Genomic DNA, 12,526 nt, shown 5'->3' on the forward strand with positions numbered 1-12,526 from the left:
CATCTTTATTCCATTTCTGTTACAATCCAGGACAGCATTGATGTTTACATTACAGACCAGTCTCCTCTCCTTACTTTCTTTATGTTACTTTATCTCCTCTAGGGATCATTTATTTATCACCTACCATATGTTAGGTCTTGGAAATACAAAGGTGAATAATATTAACATTCTCTCTTCATATAACTTATAAGTCAAGGGAGTAAACCAGCAGTTAGAATAATTGCAAAATGTGCTGTGGTTATATATAGGAAAGGCAGATAACCCTGGCTTCTCAAAAGAGATAGCACCTGGACTGAGTCTTGGATGACAGATAAAAGCGAACCAAGAAAGTAGCATGTGCAACAGCATGAGATCAAGGGAAACCACAGCATATTCAGGAAGCTGTACGTGGTCCTTTACAGACAGGTATAGACATTGCGAAATGAGATGAGCAGACTAGATAAGGTGGGCAGGACCAGGTGAGAGCGTTACACCTCTGTGCCATCCTAAGGAGACTGATGTTAACTGCATTTCTATAAAAGAAAAAGTTCTCTGATAACACAATTGAAAATATATCAAAGGCAAAGCAAGAAAGCAGGCAGAAAGACAGGTTAGAGGAAGCTTGTTGTAGTCCTTTAGAAAAAACCCAATACCTTAACTATGGTATTGGCAGAAGGGAAGTTTGGTTCAAAGCATCTAAACCAGTTAGGAAGAGATTACCTCAATCCTCCAGGGAAGAAATGATGTCATGAACCAAGGAGGTGGATTTAAGAGAATTAATCTCTCTCCATTTCTATCCAACATGCCAATTGTTCTGCATTTTTCCTTAGAATATAAGACATGTGAATAAAACCTGTTAGCTTTCTGATTCCATGGACTGGGAAAATGTTGTCAAATGTTACTTTCATTTGTGGTTATCTTAAATTAAGATCTCTATGTTATGTGCATTTTAAAACATATTTCATCAACTGCTACCTGGAAGTACACACTTTAAAATAATGTAATGGTCAGTCTGATCCCTGGTGAATCGACTTCTTTAAATGGATGACAGCAGCTGGTGGAGGAAAGAGCTTGAACAATGATCCTGTTAAAATGTAAGTCAAGTCGGCCGGGCGCGGTGGCTCAAGCCTGTAATCCCAGCACTTTGGGAGGCCGAGACGGGTGGATCACGAGGTCAGGAGATCGAGACCATCCTGGCTAACACGGTGAAACCCCGTCTCTACTAAAAACACAAAAAACTAGCCAGGCGAGGTGGCGGGCGCCTGTAGTCCTCGCTACTCGGGAGGCTGAGGCAGGAGAATGGCGTAAACCCGGGAGGCGGAGCTTGCAGTGAGCTGAGATCCGGCCACTGCACTCCAGCCTGGGAGACAGAGCGAGACTCCGTCTCAAAAAAAAAAAAAAAAAAAAAAAAAAAAAAAAATGTAAGTCAAGTCATCTCACTCTTCCGCAAAATCCTTCCCTTCTCCCCATCTCGCTCTTAATAAAACTCAGAGTTTACAACGACCCACAAGACCAAGAGCAGACTCCCAACTCTCTGACCTCAATTCTTCAATTCCTTCTACTCTTTCCCTGTCACTCATTTTGGGACAGCCACGCTCGTCTCCTTCTGAACCTTTTCCCCAGTTATCCTCCTGGCTTGCTCCCTCACTTCCTTCAATTCAGGTCTTTTCCTTCCCTTATCACTTTACTAAAAAATAAAATACTCCTCCCACTCTCAGTACTCTCTTCACAACTTATATTTTTCTTAACACTCACCACAATCTAACAAACTTTTTATTTTTCTTCTCTTGTTTATTTTCTAACCACAGCTAGAAAGTAAGTCCTAAAATGGCAGAAGATTTTAATGTTTTGCTGTATCTCTAGTACCTAGAAGAGTGTCAGTGACTATTTGCCCAACGAACAAATTGCTATTTCAGTGTGACTATCAGTCATGCAAACATGGTGTTCCAAGACCTCACCGATTGACAAGCAAAATCATTACCATGGAAAGAACCCTGCAGTTAGTTATTGTTTTTTCCACCAGGAAGCCTCTGGCAAAGTCAGATATAGTCTGAACTGTTTCCATCAACACAGACTTTTGTATAAAGCACTATAATTAGGGCATGGTTTCTAAGAATAATTAATTTATAGCCAATCTTCACCTGATCCTTAATGACTATCAAGCTGTATTAAATTCTTTAGCATAACAGAGAATGTGTACTTATTCAAAACCGCAACTTTCAATTATATCTGGTAGCAACAAAATGCTCTTTGTTCATTACTATAGAGAAAGGTTTTTGCTAAGAGTGATTCCATTGCCTTCAGCTTTATAGTTAAACATCTTCGAGGCTTCACTTGAAGGTGACCATGTCAGCCAAAGCAATCATCACAACTAACAAAACCAAATTACTGAGTAATATTTCTAAAGACTCTTTTCATGGTCTTAAGTTTTGGAAGGTTTATATTGCTACTTCATTTTGTAACACATAAATGATTGCTCATTGTTTAAAATAAATCAATTATTACAGACATAGATTGAGTTTAAAAGAACAAGTTTACCTTCAACCTTCTCACCAATTCCACTCTTTTCCCCACAGTAAAAAAAAGTTAGCAGTTTGCCATGTGTTTTCTATACCTTTCTATCCATTTACACAAAGATGCACACATAGAGTTTTAGTATTGGAAGATTAAAAGTTTACATACGTATTTGGTAAAGTGCTCTCTTTACCTAACAATGTGCATTGAACGTTTTTCCACATCAGTGCATGCCGATTTCAGTGATCATATTTTCAGGTTTATCCGATTTTCCTGGATTAATTATTCATGGTGCCATCTTTCCCTATTAAAAGTAACTTCATTTGGAAAATAAATTATATGGTCCCCTAATAGAAAGTTATCTGGTTAATGAATTCATAGCAGTCTATATAACCACAATTTTTGTAATCATTGCCTTATAAATGAACATTCAGATATAGCCTTTTTTGGCATCATGAACAAGACTGCAAGGAACATTGATATACATATATATTTGCATATATGTATGAATATAATTACAGGATAAATTCTGTAAGTCCAGTTGTGAGTTTAAAGGATATATGCATTTAAAATTTTAATATAGTCTCAAGTTGTTCTCTGAAAAGTCATATTGTTTTATACTTCCATCAATAGCACCTATGTTCCCATAACCTCATAACTAACACGGGCATTATACCTTTTTATGCCAATTCAATGGGAAAGATACTATTTTATTATTGTTTAAATTTGTATTTCACTGATTACAATTGAGATTGAGCATTTTTTCATGCAACTGTATATTTTGCCTATTTTACAATGAGGTTGTTTTTTCTTATTAATTTGTAGGTATTCTTTTGTGTTGAATGTAATATGTGTGGGTTATAAATATTTTTCTCACAATATCTCACACTATTTTTCCATCAATATGGAAAACAAATGTACCAATTCCAAAGCTGCTACACCCACCAATTTTTATATTCTCAAAAAAAATTGGTTAAAATATATATAACTCAAAGTATAGTGTCCAATTTTCTTATCTTCCATTACGTGTGTGTGTGTGTGTGTATTTATCTCTAAACCATACAAAAGTATTACAATCAATGGACAGATATGGTCTGCCATTGAATATGTTGTGAGTCATTTTATTTCTATATAATATTTCTTCAGTTTTTTTCCAAAATAAATATTTTAATTACAATTTTGAGTACAACAAACAAATATGGATGCCTGTGAATCACTCTGGCTCTTATGCTTAAAATCTCATTTCTTTAGATAAAGCAAAGCTTAACCAGATTGTTTTGTATCTTTCCCACTTTTACTATATTTCCTAATTTTATCAGGGTTGAGTTAACCTTTACCTAGAGGTCACAATGGATTGAATGTATGTCATCCTAGCATGGAACTGACACCCACAGTGTTAGTCATCTCATTTTTTTAAATAATTCATGAAGAAATGGAGATAACAAGCTTTCTCAACTGGAGAAAATGTTTATTGATTTCCAGAGGAACAGAACATGAGCAATAAAAAAAATTTGCAGGCTGGGCGCAGTGGCTCACGCCTGTAATCCCAGCATTTTGGGAGGCCGAGAGGGCAGATTATCTGAGGTCAGGAGTTCAAGACCAGCCTGGCCAACATGATGAAACCCCATCTCTACTAAAAATATAAAAATCAGCTGGATGTGGTGGCACACACATCCCATCTACTTGGGAGGCTGAGGCAGGAGAATTGCTTGAGCCAGGGAGGCGGAGGTTTCAGTGAGCCAAGATCATGCCATTGCACTCCAGCCTGGCTGACACAGCAAGACTCTGTCTCAAAAAAAAAAAAGAAAAAAGAAAGAAAGAAAAAAAAAGAAAAAAATTTTCAATATTTTGTAGGCAAAGAGATTTCCCCCCCAAAGACTCTCTCATATGGATACAGGCTCATGACAGTTGCCACTGTTGGTTGTCATATAGTTTTTATCTTTCAGTTGTATGAAAAAGCTATTGAATGAGATACTGTCTTTTCTCCGAATAAACCACACAGTCTGTTAATTAATAAAAATTAAAAATAAAAACAGGCATTGGCAGTCAGAACTCTGATTAAGAAGATAGTCTTTATCTTTTCGATGTAATAGGCCTGTGTTTTCTCAAAATCCTCTTGCAAATAATAACAGGCATTATTTCAATATTTTCATTTCCACATTTTCATTTCAGCGTTTTCGTTATGATCTGATTTATGTCTAACAAGGCTTTATCATTTCCACACACTACCCTTTTAACCGGTAACACAAACGCTAAAGCTGGGCTGTTCAAATGATAACCAAGGAAAAATAACTGGAATTAATTGACCTCTCCCTAGTTAGGGTCTGCTTAATAAGCTGTGGGAAATTAGCTCAATTGAACTTGCAGGGCTGTCTAATTTATCTTTGTACATGTACAGACAAATTCTAGAACAAAACTTTAAAGCTATTAGATGAATATTCTTTTTAACCACACCCAGTCCACACCCCTGTCCACTTTGCATAAAGATCACTTGCACTAATTTATGATATTCTTCAGACTGTCAAGATTTTCCACAGCAATTCACTAATGACAGTCTAGGAGTAAGGAATAAAACTTGGTTTTTCAGACATTTGACTTCGTGCAATTGTGATCATTCCCTCTGCTCAGATTCCAGTTGTAATTATTATATTAGATGAGATTGGAAAGGCAGTATCTTGCTGGCTAATTCTTCTTAGTATTTCAAAGCATTGTCATCATAGCAGGAGCTGTGCATGGTAATCGTGGTTCATCTTTTAAAGGACAGGAGAAAAATGCTTAAAAAGCAAAAGACCTTTTTTTATCCCTTAGAGTAATAAAGCATTCATCACATCCAGCCCCACCCAAACTCCAGTCTGATAGAACTCAGCTTGTTTTCTGCGGGATTTTATCATTATTTCTAAAATGCAGTTCCTGAAAAAAAAAAAAAAAATCATTCACAGACTTTTAACCTAGATATTGATTTGAGAATTGTTAACAGTCTGTAAATTAAGATAAAAATTTGGTATGCTTGATTGGTTTTCTCCATCACCATTTATTAATAGCTGAATATTGGATTTGGAACCAATAGATCGAATGGTTTTTCCTATATGCCATCTGCTGATGCTGAGAAAGAGAATGTTCTGATTCTGCCCTTTATTTATGACAATGTATGAGCCTGTTAATCATTTAGGCAAATCAGCTCACCATCACTGAACAGTGAATTGTTGCAAGCTTTAGAACTGAAGAAAATGGATTAAATTAAATTTCAGTTCTGCCACTTATTAATTATGTGACCTAGGCAAATTGCCTCCACTCTCCAAGTCTCATAAAAATGGAGATAATGATACTCAGCTCATAAATTATTATGAGAATAAAATGTTAAATGTTCAGCAGAGTGCCTGGCACTTTTTCAGCACTCAAAACAATGATGTTATTATTGTTACGTCTTTTCTTTGGTGGATTGTTTTATATTAATGAAGGTAGTTACATTTCTTTCAAAACCATGGTAGAAATTTAACTCTCATATCAATCTGCATCTATAAAACTAGGAGAAAACTCAAAGTCTAATATGCTAGGGCATCTTTTGTAATGAGTACTTTTATGCACATTACCAGTGAAAGCACATGTGGGCGTGTCCCTTCTGAAGAGCAATTCGGCAAAATATGTTAAAAGTCTTAAATATGTTCACGTATGTCATGTCAGTATGTTTTTTCCTAATAACGTATCCTAAGGTTTTAGTTATAAAGATGTTCATTGAAAAATTACATATACTAATACCAAAAAAACAGAACCAACCTGTAAATTCATTTGTTATGAATTACGGCTTACAAATAGGCACAGTAGGACAGGCGCAGTGGCCTATGCCTATAAACCCAGCACTTTGGGAGGCCAAGGCCTGAGGATGGCTTGAGCCCAGGAGTTCAAGACCAGCCTTGGCAACATGGCAAAACCCTGTCTCTATAAAAAATTCAAAAATTAGCCAGGTGTGCTGGCACACACCTGTAGTCCCAGCTACTTAAGAGGCTGAGGCAGAAGAATGGCTTCAACCTGGGAAGTCAAGGCTTCAGTGAGTCGAGATCGCACCACTGTACTCCAGCCTGGGTGACAGAGTGAGACTCTGTCTCAAAAATAAACAACTAAAAAAATAAAGATACAATAGAAGTAGAATGAAAGCCACACTTGGTGACTCACACCTATAATCACAGCACTTTGAGAAGCCAAGGCGGGTTGATTGTTTGAGCCCAGGGAGTTCGAAACCAGCCTGGGTAACATAGTGAGACCTCATCTCTACAAAAGATTTAAAAATTAGCTGAGTGTGGTGGTGCGTGCCCATAGTCCCAGCTGTTTGTAGGCTGAGATGGGAGGGTTGCTTAAGCCCTAGGAGGTGGAAGTTGCAGTGAGCTGAGATCACTGCACTCTAGCTTAGACAACAGAGCAAGACTCTGTCTCAAAAAAAAAAAAAGGTACAATGAAAACTCTAGGCATTATATAAAAAATAAACATGAAAAGACTTTAAAAGGTGGAAAGAAGAAGGCAGGACTTGCTTGGGGCCTGAGGAAAGACATGGCTGTGAGTTTCCTGGTTTTCTTTTTGCAGGAGAGGCAGTAATTTCTAAGTGTCAGTGGGACAGACCAAAAAAAAAAAAAAAAAACCCGAAAAAAGCCAGCTCTCTCTAAGCAAAGAACTAAGGAAAGGGTAGCCTAGAAAGACAGAAAATGTTGATGTAATAGCCTCCCCTATCCCCAGCCAAACTCCACAGAAAAATGTGCAGCCCCACCACCAATCCTGTCAGCAAAGTCTGAGTGGGGATTAGTGGGGATTATAGATCTTGCCCAGCTGTAACGAGGCACGCTGCTCTAGACCAGCAGAGGCAAGACTTTCTTCACTGCCTGACAGTGACAATCCGCCTTCCTCACAGTGTCAAGAGAGATCACAAGGGAGTCTAGACTTTCATCCCCACTTGAAGGTAATAAGGTGCCCCTTCACCTCCCTACTGGGGTGGTGTCGGTGGAGGCTAAGTGAACTTCTACTTCCATTTAATGGTAACAAGGCAGTCCTCCCCACAGCAGTGTTGGTGGAGATCAAGTGGGGAGCAGGAATGCCTGAGGGGCACACCCTCTCCCTCTGGCCACACCCTCTTCCTCTGGCCAGGGTGATGTTACAGTAGCCTAGTAGGAAGCCTGACTCCTCTTCCCACTCATCAGTGATGAAAGCCCTACCTTCAGGGTGGCAACAGAGGCCGAGGGGGGAATCCAGACTTGCACGACCACTTGACATTAAGGAAGCAGCTTCCCAACCACTTCCCTTGCCAGAACAGTGTCAGATAAAAATCTTCTAAGCCAGAAGATTTAAATAAGATCCAGAGTCTCATCCATAATACTCTAAACATCTAGGATACAATTAAGTCACTTGCCATACCAAGAAGCAGGAAAATGTCAACCTGAGTGAGAAAAAACCATGAGCAGATGAAATATCGAGATAATATGGATGTTGTAGTTATCTGATAAGGATTTTATAGCAGCCATCATAAAAATGCTTCAACAAGTATGACCATGGTAGAATAAATGAAGAAGCAGAAAATCTCAGCAAAAAAAAAAAAGAATGTTTTAAAAAAGAACCAAATGGAAATTTTAGAACTGAAAAATGCTATAACCAAAAGAGAGAAAAAAGAAAAACTTAATAAATAAGCTCAACAGAAGAATGAAAAGAAAAGAATCAATAAACTTGAAAATAGAACAATAGAAATAACCCAATCTGAACAACAGAGAGAAAATAGACTGAAAAACAAAACAAAACAAAACAAAAATGAACAGAGCCTTAGGAAACTATGGAGCTAAAACAAAAGAATTAATTTATGTCACTGGAGTCCCAGAAAAAGAGGAGAAAGAGATCCAGGCTTAACTTTTTTTCTCCCAAGACAGAGTCTCACTCTGTCACCCAGGTTGGAGTGCAGTGGCACGATCTCAGCTCACTGCAATCTCTGCCTCCTGGTATCAAGCGACTGTCCCTCCTCAGCCTCCCAAGTAGCTGGGACCACAGGTGTGCACCACCACATCAGGCTTTTTTTTTTTTTTTTTTTTGTAGAGATGGGGTCTTGTCATGTTGCACAGGCTGGTCTCAAACTCCTGGGCTCAAGTGATCCACCCACCTTGGCCTCCCAAAGTGCTGGGATTACAGGCATGAGCCACTGCAACAAGTCTTAAAATTTCTAAAGATGAAAATCTTTTAGAAAACGGCTGAAAATTCCCCAAAGTTGACAAAACACATGCATATTGAAGAAGCAGAGCAGATTCCAAATAGAAACTGAGACAAATCTACATCCAGACATATCATAATCAAACTTCTGAAAACTAAAGATGAAGAAAAAACCATAAGAGTAGCGAGAGACAAATGACACCTTAACTTTGGGGGAAAAAAAAACCATTCAAATGACAGGGAATTTCTCATCCAAAACTGTGAAGACTGGAAGGAATTGGCACAATATTTTTCAAGTGCTAAAAGTAAAAAACAGTCAACTGAGAATTCTATATCCAGCACAAAGACCCTTCAGAACCGAAGAGGAAATCAAGACTTCACCAGATCAAGGAAAACAAGGAGAATTTGTTAGCAACAGACTTACCCTAAAAGAATGCCTGAAGATATTTCTGAAACAAACAATAAATAATAAAAGAAGGAATTTTGTAACATCAGGAAGAAAGGAAAAACAACAGAAAGCGCAGAAAGATGGGTAAATACAATAGACTTTTCTTCATTTCTCTAACTTGTGTTTGTTGAAACAAAAATGGGAATTTTTTATTTGTAAAAAATATATGTAAAATGTATGTATGTAAAAGAATAGGCAAAACACATCCTATGAAACCAGTATTACTCTGATGCCAAAACTCAGCCAAGATATTACAAGAAAACTAGAAATCAACATCTCTGATGATTATAGAAACAAAACCATCAACAAAATACTAGCAAACCAAATCTAGCAACATATAAAAAGGATTATACATCGCCACACGCTAGGAAAGCAAGATTGCTGGCCTAATATAAGAAAAGCAATCGTGGTAATATACCATACTAACAGAATAAAAGGAAAAAAACATGTTATCATCTCAATAGATACATAAAAACCATTTGACAAAACTTCACACTGTTTCATGTTAAAAACATTCAACAAACTAGGAATAGAAAGGAGCATCCTCAAATTGATCTAAGAAAATGTTGGATCTTACTGAATGATGAAAGACAATGCTTTTCACCTAAGAAAAGGGACAAGACAAGCATGTCCACTCTCACTCTTTCTATTCAGTATTGTACTGGATATTCTAGAGAGAGAACTTAAGAGAAGGCATTAAAGGAATACAAATTTAAGAGAAAGATATAAAACTATCTACAGACCTAAATATTCAATGTAATTCTCATTAAAATCCAGGCTGGATTTTTTTTTTTTTTTTTTTTTTTTTTTTTTTTTTTTGCAGAAATTAACAAACTGATCCTTAAATTCATACAGAGGCCAGGGACAGGGGCTCACACCTATAATCCCAGCACTCTGGGAGGCCAAAGGGCCAACATGGCAAAACCCCATCTCCACTAGAAACTACAAACATTATCCAGGTGTAGTGGTGCATGCCTGTAATCCCAGCTACTCAGGAGACTGAAGTGGGAGGATAGCTTGAACCTGGTAGGTGGAGATTGCAGTGGGCTGAGATCACACCACTGCTCTCCAGCCTGGGCCACAAGCAAGACCCTGTCTCAAATATATATATATAGAAATGCAAGGACCCAGAATTGACAAAACAATCTTGCAAAAAGAACAAAGTTGGGGGACTCAAACTTCCTGATGCTGAAACTCACTATAAAACTACATTAATCAAGACAATGTAGTACTGACATAACAATAGACATCTAGATCAATAGAAAAGAATTCGGAGTCCAGAATACATTTATAGTCAACCACTTTTTGGCACAGGAACCAAGACAATTCAATGAGGAAACAGCAGTCCTTTCAAAAAATAGTGCTAAACAGTCAGATACCTACTTGCAAAAGAAGGAAGTTGGACCCCTTCCTTACCCCAGACACAAAAATTAACCCAAAATGGATCATGAACCTAACTGTAAGAGCTACAACTATACAACTCTCTGAAGAAAACATAGGAGTAAATATTCATGACTTTGGGTTGGGCAAAGACTTTTTAGATATGACACAAAAAATACATGTGATAAAATAAATAAATAGAAATTCATCAAAATTAAAAACTTCTGTGCTACAACGCACATATACCATGCAAGAAAGTGAAAAGACAATCCACAGAATTGGTGAAAATATTAGCAAATCATATATCTAATAGAGGACTTGGCTCAAGAATACATACACACACATGCATGTGTATGGTATATATGTGTATATGTATGTACATATCTTTTACAACTTAATAACAAAAAGATAAATGACCCAATTTATTTTTTTCTTTTTTTTTCCTTTTCCTTTTTTTTTTTTTTTTTTTTTTTGAGATGCAGGGTTTCACTTTCATCACCCAGTCTGGAGTGCAATGGCATAATCTTGGCTCACTGCAACCTCCGCCTCCCGGGTTCAAGTGATTCTCCTGCCTCAGCCTCCCAAGTAGCTGGGATTATAGGTGCCCGCCACCATGCCTAGTTAATTTTTATATTTTTAGTACAGACGGGTTTCGCCACCTTAGTCAGGCTGGTCTCAAACCCCTGACCTCAGGTGATCTGCCCACCTCGGCATCCCAGAGTGCTGGTATTACAGGCATGGTATTTGACCATGCCCGGCCAAATAACCCAATTTCAAAACAGGCCAAGAATACAAAATTGGCCAGGTATGGTGCATGCCTGTAATTGCAGCTACTAGGGAGGCTGAGACAGGAGAATTACTTGACCCGAGGAGGCAGGAGGTTGCAGTGAGCCGAGATTGCGCCATTGCACTCCAGCCTGGGCAACAAGAGCTAAACTCCATCTCAAAAATAAATAAATAAATAAATAAATAAATAAATAAATAGCCAGGTGCGGTGGCAGGTGCCTGTAATCCCAGCTACTCTGCAGGCTGACACAGGAGAATCGCTTGAACCTTGGGGGTCGGTAGGGTGGAGGTTGCAGTGAGCCGAGATTGTGCCACTGCACTCCCAGCCTGGGCGACAGAGTGAAACTCTGTCTCAAAAAAAAAAAAAAGCAGAAACAACTCAAATGCCCATTGATTGATGAATGGTAAATAAAATGCAGTATACCCAAACAGTGAAATATTATATGAAAATACAAAGGAACTTGAAGAGCTGATACATGCTACACATGGACAAGTCTTGAAAAATATGATCTGAGTGAAAGAAGCCAGTCAGAAAAGATCGTGTATCGAATAATTCCGCTAACATGAAATCTCCAGAAAAGACAAATCTATAGAGATAGAAAGTAGATTAGGCCAGGCGTGGTAACCCACGCCTGTAATTCCAGCACTTTGGGAGGCCAAGGTGGGTGGATCTCCTGAGCTCAGGAGTTTGAGACCAACCTGGGCAACATGATGAAACCCCATCTCTACAAAAAATACAGATAATTAGCCAGGTGTGGTGGTACTGACCTGTGGTCCCAGCTACTCAGGTGCGGTGGTACTGACCTGTGGTCCCAGCTACTCAGGTGCGGTGGTACTGACCTGTGGTCCCAGCTACTCAGGTGCGGTGGTACTGACCTGTGGTCCCAGCTACTCAGGTGCGGTGGTACTGATCTGTGGTCCCAGCTACTCAGGTGTGGTGGTACTGATCTGTGGTCCCAGCTACTCAGGAGGCTGAGGTGGGAGGATTGCTTGAGCCTGGGAGGCAGAGGTTGCAATGAGCCGAGATCACACACTTCAATATGGGTGACAGAGTGAGACCCTGTCTCAAAAAAAGAAAACAAATGTAGATTAATGATTGCCTGAGGTGGGGTGGGGGGAATGTTGAGGGGAGATAAGAGGAATGGGGAGTGATTTTTAGTGGGTAAGGGGTTTCTTCTTGGAGTGATGAAAATGTTCTAAAATTGGTTGTGGTAATGGTTATACAACCCTGTAAATACTGTAAAA

General features: G+C 38.5%; 1 long non-coding RNA gene across 1 annotated transcript in view; it reads right to left on the bottom strand.

The window, feature by feature from the left end:
- The window catches only part of LOC140712746 (uncharacterized), an 82,657-nt gene extending 70,517 nt beyond the window's left edge, over nt 1–12,140 (bottom strand). Inside the window, exon 1 of the long non-coding RNA XR_012094470.1 lies at nt 12,050–12,140. This is a non-coding gene — a long non-coding RNA (uncharacterized lncRNA). The remainder of the gene's footprint in view (nt 1–12,049) is intronic.
- Nucleotides 12,141–12,526: the final 386 nt, after the last annotated feature.

This window comes from Chlorocebus sabaeus, chromosome 11 (genome assembly GCF_047675955.1).
Source record: "Chlorocebus sabaeus isolate Y175 chromosome 11, mChlSab1.0.hap1, whole genome shotgun sequence".
Taxonomy (NCBI): Eukaryota; Metazoa; Chordata; class Mammalia; order Primates; family Cercopithecidae; genus Chlorocebus; species Chlorocebus sabaeus.